Source organism: Rhipicephalus sanguineus, chromosome 8 (assembly GCF_013339695.2).
Source record: "Rhipicephalus sanguineus isolate Rsan-2018 chromosome 8, BIME_Rsan_1.4, whole genome shotgun sequence".
Lineage (NCBI taxonomy): Eukaryota > Metazoa > Arthropoda > Arachnida > Ixodida > Ixodidae > Rhipicephalus > Rhipicephalus sanguineus.
This window is the reverse complement of record NC_051183.1, coordinates 90,786,602-90,806,004: the sequence shown is the minus strand read 5'-3', so window position 1 is coordinate 90,806,004 and position 19,403 is coordinate 90,786,602.

Here is a 19,403-nt window from a genome sequence, read left to right as displayed (position 1 = left end):
CTGCCACCTCTCTGGACGATTGTAGCGGGCTACCACGTTCCCGAAGGTACATTGCTTGCGACAGATGTCTAGGAGTCACTGCTGGACGTATTTTGGTTGCACCGGCCAAGGCTGGAGGCGAGTAGCCGGAACTGGTAGAAAGGTCCTGGCAGAGACTTTAAACACGTCACGCGGAGAGTTCCGCCATTCTAGCAAGGGGGCACAGAAGTCAACAGAGCAGACATGATACCTCTTTATCAGTTTCTTAACATTCTGCACTTCTTTCAAGGCCACGTCATTCGAGCGAGGATGGCATGGACTTGATGGTGCGTGGTGTGATCCAATCTTACTGATACAGCCTTAATCTGCTGACTGCTCAACGGCGGTTTATTGTCCGTGATGAGTCGGTTTGGGAAACCTTGCGCAGTGAAGATATCTGTGAAGGCAAATATGACTTTGCTCGCTGGTGAAGGCCGCACAGCCGTGGTTTCAATGTAAGTTGAATAAAAGTCAACAACAACCAAGTAGTCATTTCCGTTAGGATAGGAAAGGTCTGCTCCAATAATTTCCCACGGCAAATGTGGCGTTTCATGGCTGTACAATGGCATTCTGGCATCGCTAGGTTTATAGTGCTCGCACAATTGATAGCGTCGCGCTGTTTCTTCTATGGCACCATTCATGCCTGGCCAAAAGAGAGAGAAAGTAGCGCGAGCTTTCATGTTTTAACACAGAAGTGTTTTATGCCGGGTTCCACCAGGACTTCAATGACGTATTTCCGTCATGGAAATGACATCAAAAATACACACAGTCAGATCGCCAAGAAAAAATTTTCCGTGAGCGGGAGTCGAACACGCGACAACAGGTGCCGGGAACGCTATCCACTGTGCCATGGTCACACACTCTGGAGGCTTTACAAACGAGCCTTTTATATCTCACTCTTTCCTCTCAAAGTGCCTTTGTTCGGTGCGTGGCGTCACCTTATGGGAGCGGTAAAGGGATGTAATGCATCATGACCGTGGCCTCCGCGATTATCTCCTGCAACGCGTCGTTGCTACGCATTCGTCCCAATTGTCACGTTTTCTACAGAAGAAGTGCAATTTTGTCAATGCATTAACACGCCACGAGATTCCAACCTTAGCCCAAGCGTCGGCCTCGCTTATACCATCCATCCATAGCACAATGTAAGAAAAATTCCATACCAAAAATCGTGGCCGTGCTACAGGGGAGACGTGACGCGCTTTGCGTTTGCCTCTAGTGCGGCCGTGGTGTTCTTGACTGTCACACCGATTTTTCTTATCACGCTCTCACCGTTAACTATTACAGCTACCACAAGGGTTAATATAATTCATTGTGGACGTTAGTTGTCGGGATAAAATGTGCCATCAAGCGTCAACGTGGGTATGACCCCTCATGCCACCATAACGTGTGTGCATCCACGGTAAACGGTGCTATAGCTGCCAACACCAATACACATTGTTTGTACAAGCTCTCTTATATCAACGTAACGTAAACACTCAACAACTTCTGTAAGAATAAGTTTTACTTTCGTGTTTACCGATTCCTATGACGAAGGGATCAAGCATGTTTGCTCCTCCCGCGGTCGCAGCATGCCAAGATGAAAGAATACTACGCATCTTCGGAGGTTTAACCAGCCTGTTGCTGCGTAGCACCATGCCATTTTTCGTGTGTAGATCGTTTTGAAACGTAGTCCCTGATGAAGCGTGGAAACATGAGCAAGTTGGTAGGACATAATTCAATATAAGAGCGCAAGCGACAAGGACTGACGAAGAAACCAGCGCTGTGTGGTGTTTTCTTCGTCAGTCCTTGTCTTTTGCGCTGTTCTGATATTAAATTAGTCCCTGATGCCTTAAACCATGTCCAATGTACTTGACAGATTTCTGCAAGATTGACAAGTTTGACAGATTTCTTCAAAAATTAAAAGTGGTACTCGCGGCATCAGTTTGGCACGTTCACGAAGTTGCGGTTGTGAACTTCCTTTCACGAGCATCACATGAGAAGATCGTCCATGGCAATGGCAGTGCCCTTAATTCCTTTCATTACGCTGTGCATTGCTCGCTGGAAGGTTTCTGGCGCCGATGCTATTCCTAATGTCATACGCAGGATACTGTACCATCCGAAAGGGGTGCTCATTGTGCAAACTTTAGAGCTTTCTTCGTCGAGTTTATCTGCCAAAATGCCGAAGCAGCGTCTAGGTTTGAGAAGTAGTGGGCTCCCGCTAGTGAAGGCGCGATGTCTTAGAAGGTCGGCATGTGGTAGTGTTACCATAGAAGAGCTTTGTTCAGTTCAGTCGGGTCGAGAGAGATACGTACCATCTCATTTTTTTACTATGTAGTACGCCCATTCTGTTGCCAAATATGGCGGGCTGGGATTGTTGGAAATTCATGACAGTATACTACCACGCGAACACACCAGGACAAGAAAGTGGAGGACACACTGCGCTGTTAACAGCATAAATTTATTGCTGCAGCCGTTTCCTGCGTTTACATACATAAGGATACACATGCAGAACAAGGGGGGGGGTCACTGTTACAGCACACATGTAAAAGGTAAGTACTATCACCACAAAAATTGCAGAGCTTCGTAAAAACCTTGTCATGATCCGCTCGACAAGTTGATTTTACAAGAACTGAGAGCAACCGAGCGGGAGCTAATGCAATCACTGTCCAGCTATCTCGTGCCATCAGCTTCGATGATTTCGCGTGTGAGCTGAGAACAATTCCTCGCCAACACACGCCTACTCGTGAAAATGGGCACGCAGCCGCCTACATTAAACACCCAAATTCTTATGCTGAATGCGAAAATTGTTGTGGTGCTCATTAAGCCGCTCATTGAGGCACCTTAAAGTCTACCTAACATATTTATCACTGCATAGCAGGGGGATCTGATGGACCACGCCTGAGGCACATGACAGAAGAATTTCTGTGCTTCACAGCGCAGGAACTTTGAAGCTTCGCCGGGTCATTGACTCGATTGCAAAGTTTTGCCATCTTCTCCGAGGTTAAAAACACAAATGCGACACCCGCACGCTGGCCAATCTTCCTCAGACGGTGCGACACGTCTTCGAGAAAGGGAACGGCACACTGTGTCGCCCTCTTTCTTTTATTTCTTGTCCCGGTACACTTTCTTGTCCTGGTGTCATCGCACCAGCAGTACACTGCCATTCTGTTGGCTCAGTCACTTTCTGTATAGAGAGAGATAGAGAGATGTAGTACGGAAAGGCAGGGAGGTTAACCGGAAAACATGTGGTTTGGTACCCTGCACTGGGGAAGGGGTAAAGGGAGCCAGAAAAGTAAGGAAGGGTGGAATGGGATAGGGAGGGAGGGAAGCACAAACACACACACACGGGAGTGTCACAGTCGTTCAACGAGGCGGGTCGCTCACAGAAACTTTAACGGTGCCTTCGTTTCTTTCTGACGTGAAAATCGAGCTTTCCGACATTCCAAGACTGACTGCTCAAAAAGCGGCTGCTTGTCGAGGCGAGCAAACACTGCTGAGAGGGACCCTCTCTGAGAGCTGTACTGAGGGCACTGATATAAAATATGTTCAATGGTTTCGTCATTGCCGCAATGGTCACATGCAGCGCCGTCTGTCATTCCGATGCGGGAAGCAAAGACATTCGTAAAAGACACCCCAAGCCAAATGCGGCAGAGAAGGGTCGTCTCGGATCGGGGTAGGCCAAATGGAATAATGAGTCGTAGGCACGGATCCAGGCGGTGAAGACGGGTGTGGAGAAAACCGGACGAGGTAGAATTTGCGACATCATGCGCAAGCGTATTATTCTTTGCTGCTGCGTCGCTTCTTGATAATAGATTAGGTTCCATCATGCCATTTTCGTGAGCATTCTTAGCTGCATTGTCGGTATGCTTGTTACCGATGATGCCTCAGTGGCCTGGCAACCACTGAAGCGTTACAGCATGCCCTTGGTTCATTACTTGATTATACAGTTGTCTTACTTGCAGCACCAATTTGTGTTCAGGCCCACGACGTAGAGCAGTCGGAAGGCGTTGCAGAGCTGGCTTCGAATCAGCAAAAATGCTCTATTTTTAAGATGCGACGCGTCTCTTGCTCGGGAGTATGTAACGCGGCGTGGTAATCCGCACGCACCGCTGCAGTCCGCACTCACACTACGCATGCGCGCCTCTCCTCCTTCCCTCTCTCCGATAGCTGTGCGTTACTCTCTCCACCAGCACCTGCTTGCGCTTCTCCTGCGTTCTCGCTTTTGCTTTCGCGGCGAACGCGCTACTCTCCTCCTCTAATCGGTTAGAGCGCAGCGCGCGTTCAGTGGAGCGTTTGCTTTGGTTGACTCCGCTTGACTCCATTGTCCTTCCGATGAAGCGTGATGGAAGCAACAGTCCCGTCAGTCAGTGGGCTGACGCAAGCATGCGTCAGCATCAGCCCAATTTCGTCCATTCAAGACAAAGCTGCGAAGCGAAGGGCACGCGGTGCTGAACGCAACCGCTCGAAGCGAGCGGCGGAACCTGAACTTCGTCAGCGCGAAGCAGCTTCGCAGCGTCAACGTCGAGCAGCGGATCCTGAGCTTCGAGCACGTAGAGCAGCGTTGGAGCTTGAATGTCGAGCAGCACCGCCTGAGGTTCGGGACCGTGAAGTTCAACATAAACGTACGAAGTGAGCGGCGGAACCCGACCTTCGAGAACGGGAAGCCGCGTGTAAACGTCAACAACGAGAGGCTGCTCCCGATGCTGCACGCGACTGCGAGGGTGGCGTCAGCATCAGCGCAATTACGTCCACTCAAGACACAGCTGCGAAACGAAGGGCACGCGACGCTGAACGCAAACGTTTGAAGCGAGCGGCGGACCCTGAAGTTGGTCAGCGCGAAGCAGCTTTGCAGTTAACCGTTTCACCTTGGTCTACAATGTTAACACCGTTAATAACGATCCGAGGTCGGTAGCATGCCCAACGAACGCCAACGCAACGCGATCGTGCAAGTGCTCCGGCTTCGCATCGCCTCATGGTCCCCTTTAGTGGGAGATGGTGTAATTTTTTTTGGTGCTTCACGATCAATCCTGCCCAATTCGCTGCGGAGTGCCGCGAGCTCTACGGCTGTCGATGTTATCTTGTGTGACGTACAAAAGTGGATGTTTTCAGCTATTGCTGGTAAGCAGCTTTTCTTGAAGCTTTTTATCCTTTATTCCAAAAAATTCTGATCCTCAGTATAAGCTCTTCCATTTCAACGAAAATTATAATTTCTGTACAACTTGGTCGGTTTCCATAGGATCTAGTTCCCTCTTAGAGTTGTCTGTAAATGCCAGGGGAGTTCTTGCTGGTCTAACGATTTCTTGGGAACCAGATTTAAGATATGGTAGACGATACCTTCAAGACTGCCGAGTCTGTAGAAAACATCTACATAATGTTTTGCGGCTTCATAGAGCTCTCGCTGCTCCACTGACGCTAGTTGAGTAGCAAAGCCAGTTGTTCGGCTACTGAACCGCTTAATGTTATTGGAACATCCTCTTCGACAACAAAAAAAAATGCGTTGCAAAGGAAGCATCAGTTCCTCTAATGCGAAGGCGGACGCGGCCTCTAGCTCCCTTCTGATGACCGAAAAATATGTTTCGGACGACGTCACAGCGCTCGTCTTTGTTATCGGCTGTAGCTTGCCCGTGCCATCACTCAGCAGTTTTCGCCGTTGCCGTGGTTACAAAAGATGATAGTTCCTTCTGACTTTACAGTTGCCGACGAGCGTTTATCTTTCTTTTCGCTCCTAGATAAATCTTCGATGCAAAAGTTTTCCTCATGGTAGTCTACCGCTGCGATGTTGTTTGGCTTTGTGGGTTCTTTAGCTTTCGTTGGACACTCTATAGCGAAGTGGTTTCGCTTGCGACACTTCTTGCAGGTGCGTCCTCTAGCAGGGAAATTACTAGCCTCAAGATTTATGGCACACTTTCAGCAGCGCCGTAGTTCGGCAACTGTGCAAATGTTCCCATGGTTTTTCATGCTTTCTTGGATTTGCTCGCGCTGTTCGTTTCCTTGATCGACGGCGCTGCAAAGTTCTACCGTATTCGTAAAAGAAGGGTTCTACGAAATGAGGTTTTCTTGAAGCTTTTTACCCTTTATACCATGAAAAATCTGCTCCTCGGCACGAGCTCTTCTATTTCAACAATTTAAAACTCTTCGCCAGTATTTGTAGCTCGGTTAGCCATCCGGTAAAGCTTTCTCCGCCCTTCTGATCACGCATGCCGAAACGGAACACACGATAAGCTAGCTTCAACGACGACTTGTAAAAGGAGTCGAATTTTTGTTTGGAGACTAAATTGTTGTAGTTCGTGCGGCCATCCTCTTCCAAGACAATAGGAAAAGTAGCGGCTTGTAACCCGTTTGGCCGTTGATTGACGCAGGTAGCCGTGGTGTACAGGTCGAATTCCTCCCTCCATGTTATCCAGCTCTGTCAAACATCGCTTCTGGTGTCCAAAGCCCTTCAGTGCGGCAGTAGCGTCCTTTTGGCAGTACCGGACAGTACCGGGCCTTTTGCAGGCAGGAAGGCGCTAGTTCCGTGCCTGGCATGCCGACAATCCTTTGAAGGTTCAAAGGGTGTGGGATGACCTTCTATCCGCTTGTCCCGCTGCTGCCGAACATGAGTATTGCTGCCACAATGTGGCATGCTCGAGCGTGTAGAGAGAATGATTTATTAAAGGAAGCTGTAGATTATATAGAGCGGGTGCATGACATTGCACGTCATCCTTACGTGGCAAAGATGTGGGAGAATAGAACTTGCTATTTCATTTCAAGATGCATAACGCATAAAGAGCTGCTAGGCGATGGAACGAAGATAGGGACAATCACTCGTGTTATTGCCCGTGACACCATTGTTAATGGAACGTGTATAGCGTTGGCCGATGAGGAACTAGTTTAGCAGAGCTTGCCTGCACATGCTAAAATCTCATTGTTAGCCGTTTTTTGCGTCACGTGAATTGTATTTTACTTGAGTCATTGCACAGGTTTAGGTTGAGTATTTCTGACGTCTAGGTGATTTCGCATTTGTTCTGGTAAATAAAGTTTCACTGGTAGTCAAAGCTAATGCCTGCCGCTTTTCTCGCGCCCTTTTTCTACTCCTTCACCGTGTATAGTGAATTGTTTGTTCCTTTCATTTTTTTTTCGAGCACAGCACGAAATCAATTATTTATTGGTGCTTAAACCTGAGGCAAAGCTGAAAGGCGAGCTAGTTGGTACTGATTCATAACAGTGTAATAGTTGCGCAAAAAATACGAAAACAAGAACAAGCGCTTACTCACAACCAAAATATTAATTGCTTGAATAGAAAATATACCTAAACTTGACCCTTGACTAATTCCCGCGCATGCTAATCGTAGGCACGGCAAAACGCATAAACCAGAACAAAAATACACTTCCTTCCACCCACCCCCCACAACAGGCTACCCTCTTTCCTTGAGTAGTATCACTCCTTTGTCCGATATGGCTAACGAAGGATAACTAACGCACATAGATAACCTCGTGTTAATATGGAAAGCCTCAGCAAGTTCTCGTGTCATCCCATTGTGGTGTGTAAACAAAATCTGCGTCTCGGGGATTGCGCTTCGCGCCGGAAGGGGGGTTGAAGGAGGTGTATTTTTGTTCTGGTTTTTTCCTTTTGCTTTGCCCACGATGCGCATGCGCGGGAAGTAGTCGAGCGTCAAGCTTAGGCATATTCTCTGTTCAAGCAATAAAGCTTTCAGTTGTTAGTAAGCGCTTGTTGTGTTCACTTTGTTGTCTTCGTCTTTTTTGCGCAACTGTTACGTCGTTATGAATGCTTCAACTTATTAAATATGCCATGGTCTGTTAAATGCCTGAGGTAAAAGAAAATGTTAATCTGCTTCAAGGCGTTATTTGAAAGCTGTGATAGAAATGTGTGCAGGTTACGGAGAAAAGGCTCTTTTCCAGCTGAATGTACTTGCTTTGGATCGCTTACTCTTTTTTTTTTCACCTTTATGTTTATGAAAGCTTTGTGATCTTTCCGCATAGGTGTTGTTGCTGGGCTGCTCTCAATATAACATATGCAAGCCCATAATGCAAAAAGAAACGCTCAAGGAGGTAAGATTTTTTGGAAGATATATACCAGCAAATGAAATAGATAATTCCGGATCGTCAAAATGCGGCCACACAGGTAACAAACCCACACAAGAACGAATGCTTTCCTTTTCGCTTTCTGATTTTTATCAGTATTAAAAAAATCTATTTCGTTTGTTTAAATACTCGCATATCGCAAGGTACGTTCCCCTTAATGCACTGACGTGAGAAAGATAAGACCTCTGTTCACACAGCGTTGGCTAACCAAAGATGTAAATTCCCAAGAAATGCCCCTTGACGTTGAGATTAATGAATTTTCAGCAATGCACAAGTCGTCGAGCTTTGTTGGTGAACGATTCACTAAATTTGCACGATTATAGTTGTGCCCTCGTCAGAGTTTCTTTATCGTCTGAACTTGAATGCCTTCTTTTCTATTCCTTATCGTCTACACTTTTATTGATCGCGTCTACGTCGTCCCGCAAGTCTGCAATGAGTTGCCCGCAGTTTCATTTCTTTGCTGGCGAAAGTACCGCCTTAAAAGAAAGACACAGGTCAAGGAAAGGCATAAACACAAAACAAGCGCTCCCCCACCAACGGAAGTTTACTCCACACGTGAAAAAACATCTATACAAAAAGGGTGGCACAGCGCGCCCGCCAAAAGGAGTCACAATAAAGCAAAAATCCATGGCGCATTTTTATAATCTATAATATCATTGAATTCCTTGTCTTGTACCGATATAGAAGGCTGATTTACGCAAAGTGTAGCGTTCTTTCTATGATATGATGCGCCTCTGATATTTTTAGCGTGGTACTGGTTGCAGGAACGCCATTTCTAGAACTTCAAACCATCCGGGGTTGTTTCACCAGTACCCGAATCTATGTACACGGGTGTCCAGCATTTCGCCTCTAGCGGAATGCAGCCGTGGATGAACAAACGTATCTTGGGGCAGGAACCTGTAACTACTTTATCAACAGCTGCGGCTCGTTATGAAGAATCAGAATAATTCTTCAGGCACCTATTATTTAGAAAAGACAAATGGGCGCACTTTACAAAATGCGATGTCTTCCGCCATTAGGTGGAACATGCGAGATGAAGGTGTCACCTGAAAGTGATACCAGTAATGCAGTACCCCCTCTTTGTATATTTCAGGCATACAATTGTATGCTGCAACCGGTTCGTAATGTGGTAAGTACAGATCGTCATAATCTAAGTTCTACTAAAATGCATGATTATGTACCTCATATGTGTTCGAGGTTCTAATGTTCGTTAAGATATTTCCCCTGAACTGCTTGTAAATATAAAAAATTGCTAAACTGCATCTTGAAAGAAAAATATGGATTGAATACTTGATCAGCTTCTGCAGTCGCTCGTTCTTGTTTGGCGCAGAAGTTAAGTGCCGAAATGATGCTTCACTGTTCACAGAGTTCTCCACATTACACACGCCTCAACTTGAGTAAAGAACACAGGGATGTTGCCGCCAGCGCTTTGGTAAGTTATTTTACATTGGTCGCAGGAAATATGCACTTTCATTGAAAAATACGGAGATTTCTGCGTAGAAGCTCTAATATCCGTTAAGCTAAATTAAGCAAGAGAATTGGCTTGACCAAGAAACACTCATCTTTAACATACCTAGTGCCACAGGGACCATAAGCAAAGAGACGGCGTCGTCTTGAGGTCTAGTGAAAATACTTTTGGTCAAAAGAGAAGAAGCATATCTATAATGACCGTGTACCTAGTGAGCAGAGCCCATTCGTCGAAAGTTCTGAAGCGGTATCACTGTCATTCATTGCAGAATTACTTTTAACATTTACGATCATCCTCATTTCCACGCCGTCTTTGAAATATTTGAGTTCCGCTCTTGTGGAGGGCTCTGGAAATTACGGCCACCTGCGGTACTTAACGTGAATATCAATCTAAGCGCATCGGGCTCTAGCGTCGAAACTTGACTAGCACTGCAGGGATCAAAACCACGGCTTTGGGGTTAGAATCCGATGCACCGTACCACCACAGCAGTGCGTCGTATCGTTGAACGCACGAGGAAACGATAGCCTAAAATTTTCTTGTTCACCATCTTGAAACACTCCCGCAGTAAGTCAATCAGGCAGCTAGGCGTTTGGCAAATATTTTGAATTAGGTGCGACATGAAGGAAGAAAGTTGTAAACACATAAATTGGCCAAACTGAATATTGAAGTGCCTCTCTTTTTTACGGATGCAGCATACTCTCGTTTCGACAAGTGAGTTTACAAGTGTTCACACTTAATCGAGACACCAAACTGATGTGTGTGAATATTCACTCACCAGGCATCTTTTAAATATACTCAATGCAATTCGTTTCATCGCTAAGTTGAATGTAATAAATGAAACTGGTACCTTCAACTCCTCGGTAAAGATTGGAGCACCCGCAGTTTGCAAGTTATTTCAAACTTCAATATCGTGTGCTTGTGGGACACAACCACCTTCTCAAGCGCCGCTTTCGCACCAGTAACACGAAGCTGCGTTCATACGTTCACTTGAAACAGGCACAATCGGCAAAACGCCTGTAGAGATATGCTTGCTTGCCACCTTACTACTGGGACACATCAATAGCATGTATCTTTGGGCAGCATGCTTCCAGAAGCGGTGCCGCGGTCTTTTTTTGTGATGAATGCGCAGGAGCCTTTGTTGATGTCCTGAGCAGTCTGCGCCTGTGCGGTGTACAGCTGTCAATATAGGGGCCGACGAGCTACACTTCTGGAAATGCTGGCGTCAGCGTCGGCATAATGTAGAATCAGGAGTCAAGTTGTTACAACGACCCTGTCGTCTAATTTGAGCGCTACGTACGCTACGTGTGTAGTTATTGAGGGGGTTTTGCCGATTTGGGTGCCTACTTGAGAACACCAGAAAGCACAGCAGCAGGTAGCGACTCACGCACGCCCGTATTCATTTACCAAAGCGCCCCATGCGTGCAGTCCGTGCAGCCTTAGAGCAATGTAGCTCGATGGTTAGTTTAAGGGCGCTCGCATTCTGGGCGTCTGGAAGCGTTACGGCAGTTGCGCTCATTGGAATTTCCGTTTCGGTAAAACCACAATGTTTTGCATGACACAATGTACTTCGCCTATACCATAGTGACGATAATTACCGCTGGCATTATACTATGCTGAAGAAACTGGTGATAAGGTTGTATCCTAAGCACTTTGGTAATTTCGCAAAGAAAAGAAAAAAACGTAGGGACCATTTTGATGCGTTTAGATACCTCCTTCATCTCCTTGTCAGAAAAGCTAGTACTTGAGATATTACTCAAGCTCATGCTGACGGCATTGCTGGCTGCTTGCTGCCAATATGCGTCCAAACCGTTCTGAGCGGGCAGATCTCGGTAAGTCTGAGGTGAACCTCCAAATGAAGGCTGATTTCAGTTCCAAGGAATAACACTGAAGAATAATTATTCCGTGTTTATTGCTGAGGACATTCATTTTGTGCCTTTAGGACGAGCCAAAGAATACAAATTACATGGAGGGCATGTGATTTTATTTTAGTTGCTATATGAAACAGCATATCTCGTCATAGTTCACCGTAGTTAATTAAATTTCTGTTGGCCTCGCTGGTTCGCACGCACGAACGATGGCTGTTTTTGGGCAATACTGTATAAGGCTGCTTTAATAAAGACCAACGGTGGCTACTATCTCCTGAATGTGGCTCAGCAATGAGAAATATCAGAAGTTTCGGGCAATTTGTCCTATGAGACCTAATATAGTTTAATGTAACCTACTTTCGGCTAAATATTAATAGATGGGGTCTTCTTTTGATCTGCTATTGGTTAAAGGTGGCTTCTATCACGATGCGTTGGATAAACTATAACTTGTATTGGATAGTAACGGTGACGTAGACTGCACGATCTTTAATCAGCACGTTGTCCTAACACAATCTTTAGGAATTCATAAATAATCACCAGAGATGGTTCTACCTCAATTATTCTTCCCCGTGTTGTGTTTTCGCATTAACATTGCAAGTGTTCAGCCACATAAGTTTGATTCTGTTTGTTTCTTTTTTTAGGCATGTGCTTGGGATGTACTTGCTGCCTCTCCGGCCAACATCGAATCACTAGACGATGCAGCTGCCATTACCCGCCATGTAGCGCTCACGTTTGGATGGACATGAGTTAGTTAACTGGAAAGCATAAACTGCAGTTGATTCTTTCCTTTGTTCGTGTGACTTGCTGAATAATATTAATATGGTATATTCTGTCAGTCGTAGTGCTTTGAGCGAAGAATCTACTAAAAGGTCACTATGTGCAAATGAAGCTTTATGGGAATTTTTTTTTTCACATATGCGAATTTCGAGTGGATTTCATAAAAACTATATATATCTTTTAGTGTAAGGTACCCGTGTTAACGATAGCAAGAAAGAAAGAGTTGAGGAATGAAGAGTAGGAAGCAACAGGTCCTCTTTTTCCCTCAATTCTTTGCGCAGAGATGGATAGCTTTCACAGCAAACGACTCATAGTGAAACAGTGCGTACCCAGCCTGGTGTCGTTTCTCGTCCAGTCTAGTATGGCAAATGCTGCAGAACAAGCTTTATTTTCGGTTTTTAATCACCAGCAGCCATGCTCAGCGATACTGGTCACTAATACCGGCAGTGTGACTGGAGAAGTCACATATTACCATCTTGGGCCAAAGTTTGTTTCAGGTCTAGCTGGCGTGCCACAGTAATTTATGACGAATGCATTTCAGTAAACCTGGAATGCGCGTAGGTGGGTGTGATATAATATATCATCGTGGACAGCTAAAAGCAGTGTCTCTATCATTTTCGTAAATGTCCGAGTGCTTTTCAAAGCAGCCGCAAAAGATTAGTTCCCATGTTTTCGTGCTTCTTGATGTATGGTTGACGATTTACAATAGGGTGCACTATGAAAAATGCTCGTTGAAGGCGCTGTGAGTGGAAATCGAATCACAAGACGATGCGGCTGCCTTTGTGCAAAATATACTGTCTCAAATATACTGGCTTATATATATTGTAGTCCACTATTCGGGCATTCCTTGTACAGAACTAAGAAGTATCCGGGTAAAATATGCAGCGTCATTTGCTATTTAGGAGACATCTCTGCATATTGTGAGCATTATTCATATGCTTCTTCTTCTCTCCTCTAAATACTCACAATCACCACTTGGGTCTGAGCATCGTTTGACTCCACTCCAAGCTTCTGGGGGCAACTTCCGTCGCAACGCACCTCATCGAAACCAAGGCCAATTCGATTGTAGGTTGCCGACCGTACCGCGTGCATTCCGCAGAACACTAAATCATCCAGGACAACGTCACGGACACGCTGAAGCGCGACATCCTTCGGTCATCGTCCAGTTCTTTGTTGTCGCCTGTTGTGCCGGTCCTTAATGAGGACGGCTCGGTATGAGTTCGCGTCAATTACCGAGCAATTGATAAGATCGCGCGCAAAGACGCATTATTTCCACAATAAAGTTATTTCCATCCATCAGGTGCCGCGAATTGACGATGCATTTGACTTCCTCCAGCCCGCTGAATATTTCTCAAGTTTCGTATTCCCATCTGGATATTGGCAAATACCTATGCTTGAAGCAGATCAGGACTAAACGGCCTTTCCAACCCCTGATGGCGTCTATGAGTTCAATATAATGCCCTTCGGCTTGCACAACGCTCGGGCAATGTCTGAGCGTATGAAGGACACAGTTCTTCGTGACCTAAGTGGGAACCCTGCTTAAGTCCTTTCGACGATATTGATATTCTTTCGTCCACTGTCCGTCAGCATCTTGAGCGGTTGGACGAAATTGTGACGTGCATTTCTAACACTGTGCTTCAACTCAATAAGAAAAAAATGTCATTTCGCAAGAAATAACATCATAGTATTGGGCCACCTTGTCGGTAGATGGCGTTAGACCTAATCCTGGCAAGGTGACCGATGAAACACTTCTCTCGCCCCAAGAAATCAAAAGAAATTACGGAGTTTTCAGGGTATCGCGTCTTATTTTCACAGCTTCATTCCAGACAACGCCTCCAACGCATCGCCGCTGCACATGTTGCTGACGTCGGGCACAGCCTGCACTTGGACAAACGATTCCGACATCGCTTTTGACACCCTCAAGATGGCGCTGACATCTGACTCCGTCCTCTGTCAGTTCGATGGGCATGCCCCTACTTGTCTGCACATCGACGCTTGCAGCCATGGTGTCAGGGCCGTCCTCCAACAGCGTTATAAACTGGTCGAGAAAGAGCCGTCGTCTTCGCCAGCCGCGCACTCATGAACGCCGAGCTAAACTACTCGATCACAGAACAGGAATCCCTGCCTGTAATTTGGGTCGTACGCATATTCCGCCCATATCTTTACAGACGCCATTTTACCGTTATAACGACTACCACGCATTAGGCTGATTGTCATAACTGAATACGTTGGCCGGACGCCTTGGCCGCTGAGTGCTACGGCTGCAAAAGTAGGTATGTGACGTTCTTTACAAATGTGACAAAAAAAAACACCAAGGTCCCGACGCCTTCTCTAGCTACCCTCTCCCGCTAGCACCACCTTCTCCAAGCAAGCCTTTGCATTGCTCGTCCCAAGATGCGTCATTTTACGTTACCAGGACTACCGGTTGCTGAACAGTGCTTTCGAATCGCTAAACTCAGTTGGCCTCCAGTCAGCAGCAAGATCCACGCTGCCATCACATTCTTCGACGCCGCTGCGGAAAGTCTACACCACTAATGCCAGGTTGCGCCGACAACTAAGATAATTCAAGCTTGAAAATCACATGATGCACCAATAGGTTTTCCATGATGATGCGCACCATTAGGTTCCCGTACTTGCACGTACGCTTCGTACGCAGGTCTTTGAGGCCTTTCACAACGACCCATCTACCAGCCACTTGGGATTCTGCAAAACATACAAACGAATTAGCAGCCGCTTCTTCTGGCCTCGTATCTCCACTTCTACTGCAAAGTACGCCTCTTCCTGTGTGCTATGACAACGGTGCAAGAGGCCGACTTCATCTCCTGCTGGCTTGCTACAACCAATCCCATGTCGTAGGAACCTTTTGCCATTGATATAATGGACCTAGTGGGACCTCTTCCTGTAACGCCTGCAGGATATTGAGGGATCGTGAGGGCGGTCGACCACATCAAGCGGTACGCATAGATCGCTCCTCTTCACCATGGTTCTGCCTCTGATAGGCCACCTTCTTTCTCGAAGCAATTGTCTTGAGCCATGGTGCGCCGTGCGTCCTGTAATGCGATCGCCGCAAGAATTTTCTTTGGACAGCATTGAAAGAAATTCTTAAGACTTGCGGCACAGTTCACATGACAACCGCACACTAAATGATATAATATCCATGTATCGACGGCTGGCGCACGACAACTGGGAGACAGTCTTAGCATTTGTGATGTTTGGTCATTATACCACCGTCCAACGCACTACTAGTTAGTTAGCTTTCTACCTCATTTATGGCCGGTTGGCGACATTCTCGATCGACACTTTATTCTTGCGCACTCCAACCGACAATTCTACAACTATACCCAAACAGTTCGTTTCGAGAGTTGAAAAATGTCGGCACCTTGGTCAGCTCAGTACAGAAGCCAGCCAACAAGATCGCAAGCAGCGGTATGACAACTCTCGTCGTGGCGTTGATTTCCTTCCTGGTGACGAAGTGCACCTTTGGACGCCTACTCGTGTTCCTGGAATGTGTGAAAAGTTTCAATCACAATTCCTTGAACCCTAAATGATTAATGACCAAACATACGCTGTAAACTGTCGTGTCATTTCCGTTGAGCTTTCTCGCGACCGTCGTTGCCTTGGTTAAGAGAGAGTCTACATTTCACGTATGGAGCCCCTCGTTCGACGTCTCTGCGAAATCAGTCGCGGCCAGGCTGGCCACTTCGGCGCATGGGGAAATTTGTGTGAGCATTATTCACACACTTCTTCTCATCTGTAAATACTCGTTCTTGTCTTCCGAAGTCCCTCTTTGAGTTACGCTCTTGTACTTCCAGTAGCGTGAATCGCCAACGCGCCCAATCTACCATTTTTACATGTAAATACTCCTCATCACTACTTGAGTATGAGCAGCGGGGCTCAGGTTCGAGAGTGAATAAAAAAGAGTCGGCCTTAACGTTGTCTCAACATTTTTTTTCATTATTACTTCTTTCCCCTTAAATAGAAAAAAATTGCGCTTTACATGAAGAATGATATTTTAAAAACTATCTGGTTCTTAGCCAATCCCCCAGCGTGGGTGTGTGCCAGAGTTTATAGGATCTACTTTACTCTACTCCAAATATGTGTAGTGCCAATGGAAAGGAACGCGAACATGCGGCATCTGCCTTTCCTGCTGTTTCGCATTTATTTTCAAGTTGTTGCAGCCTGGATGGTGATAAAAATTACACACATCTGCCCGTAAAAGAACCCTGGTTGGCATACGAAACAGCTATAGGGCGACGTGGGGTTCCCGTAAATGCGTACCGTTAGGCGCACCTCGGTGATGGGTGGTTCGACGTTAGGGTGCAGTTGTTGTTTGTTGTTGTTGTTCGTGAGACGTCGCCCCCAACTCCGGGTCCGCTTGTCTGTGTTCACGTTGCGCTGAAGCCATGCGAGCCTTTGTCTCCTCAGAAGCGGCGTGACGTTGTTTCTGTCGAGCTTCAGCTTCCCTTGCACGAAGTTCAGGGTCGGCTTCGCGTCGCTACCGTTTCGCGGAGGGTTCCAGACATAAGGGTGCCGCTGGAGCAAGGCGGCGGCTACGCGCGCAACGGACTAGTTACGTAAAAATGACGAAAAGAAGCGCGCGTGGTGTTGCGCCCTCCGAAAGAGCATCGTGCGGATGCTCGCAACAGAGCATGGAAAGGAGAAAATAAGTGCACACACAAATAAAGAACAATGATAACGAAAAAAGCAGTCCTAAGATTTGGTAACGCGTATAAAACGGCTTAAGGCGCACGACATGGAAGACTTCGGGTCGTGCACGGCATTGCTGAGATTTCGTGATGCCGTCCGGGATGACCTCGTAGTCTAGAGCGCTGAGATGTTGAAGAATCTTGTATGGTGCGAAGTATTGCCGCAGCAGTTTTTCACTAAGTCCACGTCGGCGTATCGGCGTCCAGACCCAAACACGGTCGTCGAGCTGGTATTCCACGAAGCGCCGTCGAAGATTGTAACGGCGGTCGTCGGTCGCCTGCTGATTCTTGATGCGTAGGCGGGCGAGCTGTTCGGCTTCTTCGGCGCGCTGAAGGTAGACAGTCCCGTCGAGTTTTTGTTCGTCGGTGACGTTGGTTAGCATGGCATCCAGCGTCGTTGTGGGGTACCTTCCGTTACCAACTTGTATGGAGTCATCTGTGTCGTTTCTTGCAAGGCCGTCTTGTATGTGAAGGTGGCGTACGAAAGGATGGCATCCCACGTCTTGTGTTCGACTTCGACGTACATGGCCAGCATGTCGGTAATGGTCGTAGTTAGACGCTCGGTGAGGTCATTGGTCTGTGGGTAGTAGGCTGTGGTCCGGCGGTGGCTTGTTTCGCTGTATTTCGAGATCGCCTGAGTAAGGTCAGCAGTAAAGGCCGTACGATCGCCTGAGTAAGGTCAGCAGTAAAGGCCGTACGTCTGTCGGCGATGAGGACTTCTGGGGCAGCATGACGCAGGACGATGTTCTCAATGAAAAACTTGGCGAACTCGGTGGCGCTGCCAGGGCACTCGTTTCGGCGTAGCGGGTGAGGTAGACGGCAACTACGACGATCCACTTATTTCCGACAGTCGACGTCGGGAACGGCCGCAGTAAGTCCATACTTATTTGCTGCAACGGTCGGCGAGGTGGTTCGATGGCCTGCAAAAGTCCTGCTGGCCTTGTAGGCGGTTTCTTGCGTAACTGACAGTCCCGGTACGTCCTCACGTAGCGAGCGACGTCGGCAGTAAGGCGTGGTCAGTAGTACTTTTCCTGAATCCTAGTGAGTGTGAGCGAAAAGCCGTGGTAGCCAGCTGTCGGGTCGTCGTGCAGGGTCTGCAGAACTTCTGGTCGTAGTGCCGAAGGTACAACGATAGAATAGTTGGCCCGTGCAGGAGGGAAGTTCTTCTTTACGAGGAGGTCATTTTTCAAGAAAAATGCCGACAACACTCGTCGGAATACTTTCGGAACAACGGCGGTCCAACCCTTGAGATATTCCACAAGGCCCATGAGTTGCGGATCAGCTTGTTGTCGTTTAGCGAAGACTTCGGCAATTATGGTTCCCAAGAAGTAGTCATCATACTGGTCGTCTGGCGGCGGAGGGTTCACGGGGGCACGAGACAGGCAGTCGGCGTTGGAGTGTTTTACTCAGGACTTGTAAACGAGGCTAATGTCGAATTTTTGAAGTCTTAGGCTCCACCCTGCCAGGCGACCTGAAGTGTCCCTGAAGTTAGGTAGACAACACAAGGCCTGATGGTTGCTCACAACCTTGAAGGGCATGCCTTAAATGTAAGGGCGAAACTGGGATTTAGCCAAGATGATGGCAAGGTACTATTTTTCTGTTGCAGAATAGTTGGCATCCGCCTTGGATAGTGACCGGCTAGCATAAGCGAGAACCCTTTCCAGTGCGTCCGTCCTCTGCACAAGGACGGCGCCGAGTCCTACGCTGCTTGCGTCGGTGGGATTTCTGTATCGGTATTCGTAGAAATGCGCAAGTATCGGACGCGTCTGCAGGCGTTGTTTTAATTCTTGGAATTCCTTGACATGCACCGTTCCCCACTTGAATTCCAAGTCACTCTTCGTGAGGTTAGTTAGTGGCGCGGCGATCCGCGAAAATTGCTTTACCGAGCGTTTGCAATAGGTGCACACCCCCAGAAATCGGAGTACGGCCTTCTTGTCGGTAGGCGGCGGGAAGGCAGCAATGGCAGCCGTTTTCCGTGGGTAGGGGCGAACTCCGCATTTGCTAATGACGTGGCCCAAGAACAGTAGGTCGTCGTACGCGAAACGGCACTTTTCTGGCTTCAGTGTGAGCCCGGACGTCTCGATTGTTTGAAGTACAGCTTCAAGGCGCCGGAGGTGTTCGTCCAAGTTTGAGGCATACAAAGCGACGTCGTCCAAGTACACAAGGGGTGTCTGCATCTTCAAGCCAGCCAGTACGTATCCATAACGCGTTGGAAAGTCGCAGGTGGCCAGCAAAGGCCAAAAGGCATGACCTTGAATTCGAAACAGGCCGTCCGGTGATATAAAGGCAGTCTTTTCTGGTCTCTCTCGTCGACTTTGATTTGTCAGCAGCCGGTCATGAGGTCCATCAATGAAAAGTAGTTCGCAATGTGGAGTCGATCCAGAGCGTCATCTATTCGTTGGAGAAGGTACACATCCGTCTTTTTGATTTTGCTCAGGCAACAATAATCGACGCACAAACATAGGGTCCTATCCTTGTTCTTCACTAACACCACGGAAGCCGCCCACG